The sequence below is a fragment of the Geospiza fortis genome, unplaced genomic scaffold (assembly GCF_000277835.1).
Source record: "Geospiza fortis unplaced genomic scaffold, GeoFor_1.0 scaffold52, whole genome shotgun sequence".
NCBI classification, from domain to species: domain Eukaryota; kingdom Metazoa; phylum Chordata; class Aves; order Passeriformes; family Thraupidae; genus Geospiza; species Geospiza fortis.
Window position 1 is genome coordinate 274,963 of NW_005054659.1, and position 2,030 is coordinate 276,992.

The following is a 2,030-nucleotide window of genomic DNA, read 5'->3' on the forward strand; positions in this document are numbered from 1 at the left end:
CAGGCTGAGAGCTGGGGCTGTTCAGCCTGGAGAAGAGAGAGCTCCAGGGAGACCTTAGAGCCTAGCACAGTGCCTAAAAGGCATCCAAGAGACCCCTTATATATATCTATGAAAGCAAATATATGCTCTCAGAATGACTTATCTTTAGACACCTGCTTTAGGTTCTTGAGTTATTTTAAAGTTAAGGATACTAAAAACCAAGTGTTTCTCAGACAGCTCTGCTTTTGCTTCATTTTTTTGCTTCCTTTCTCACATCCACTGCCAAACATCTGGAAATATGACCTTGGTGCTGTGTTTTGACTCTCTTTGCTTACCTGTGAAAACAGCCTTGACATGCTGTATCTTGAGACATGCTTATTTTGCTAGTAGTATGTCCTGTTCAGCTTAGGTGTCAGCAACAATCCTTCCTAAAAGAAAGTGTTAAAGAACATTCATTTATGTTAGGTGAAGGATTAGTGCTCTGGGGACCTTCTTCTCTAAACAAGCAAAGATCTCTGTACATTTTCCTCTGCAATGTTATCTCTTATGAATAGGTTCCTACTTTGATTTCTTTACAGAAAAAATATGTTGCTTAGCTTGAAGGGCTGACTTCTTTCTAGGACAGGCCCGTTTCCTGCTCAAAACATACTTACTAAAGCTCTCTGCCTTGTGCTGTTGGTAGGGGTGTCATGGCACAAGCGCTTTTCTAACTAATTGCTGAACATAGAGGGGAAAATCCTCACAGACATGACTTGAAATTTCAGATGTGAAATGGAGCAGCAGGAGTCCATGCCTAAGCTAAAGGCACTCAGGCACTCTAGAGATTTTGTTGCTGCTGCTGTGGGCAGCAGGGCAGGTGCAGAGATGTAAATGTGCTGGGTATCCCCTTACCCAGGGCCAGTGTCACTCTTGACTATTTGAATGTTGGCTTGGGGGGGCTGTGCTGTGTGTCACAAAGAGCGGAGATGTTTTTCTGTGGTGGAGAGTTGTTTTGATTTTTAGACTGATCTCTCTTTTATCAGTGTCAGGCTTCAGGATCTGGGTTCTTCTGTCCCTTTTTTGCCTATGAAGTATCATGCAGAGCCCTGGCTGTGCTCAGCGGGTAGGGGACTCAGTGTCCTTTTCAGTCTGAGAGTCTGTGTGCTGCAAGGTTCAGCCCAGATGCAGGAAAAGTAGAGTTTGTTTTGATCCTTCACAGGCATTGAAATCCATGTTTGCTTTTCCAATGGCATTGCCTTAAGTGTAAAGTGATAAGCCCCATAGTGGAGCAGGTGATGGGAGCAAGAAATCAAAGCTGGATCTTTTTACAAGTTTAATTTTGAAAATATGACATAAAAGGGTAAAAATCGAGACAAGTCCCTGTGCCAGGGTTCCCATCTCCTCTACTTGGGAAAGTGAAGGCTTTCAAAGATGGCACCATGCTGAGTTTCCTCCACACTGCAGTGCCATAAAGTTTCCAAATGAATTTAGACCCTGAAAGCTGTAAGGTTTTTCCCAGGCAAGTTGTGTTAAAGCTCTGTGGGGCATGGACTGCCCATGGACTTTCGGTTAGCACTGGACCTTTCTCATTTGGCCTTCACATCTCCTTATGAAATAACATTCCCTTTTGAGAAGGGAAACGAAGTCTTGCAAACTCAAAAAGAAAGGCTTACAAACACTCTGGACAGCGAATGTTACAAAGAAAGACAAACCCAGCTAGCGAATTATAACACAACAAAGGTGTGGCTTCCCACCCTGGCCCAATCACCCTCCGTCCCAGGGAGAACTTTCTAGGGATGGGGAGTGGGCAGAGAGTGATGGGCAGGGGGGTCGCCTAGGTAACATAGGAGGGGAGAACATAATTAACATATACTGAGGGAGGGGATAGCTTGACAGACTGAAAAGTTGAAACAAAAAGGCGGGAGTTGTCATGGCAGTAAGTGACTGGCAGTTAACTGCCTCAGGGTGGAGGGGGAAGGAGCCCTGAAAAACCCAACCTGAGAACGCCATCTTAACTTTAACAAGCATCTAACTTACAAATCAACTAAATCAAAAAACCAGGAACCGCGCAC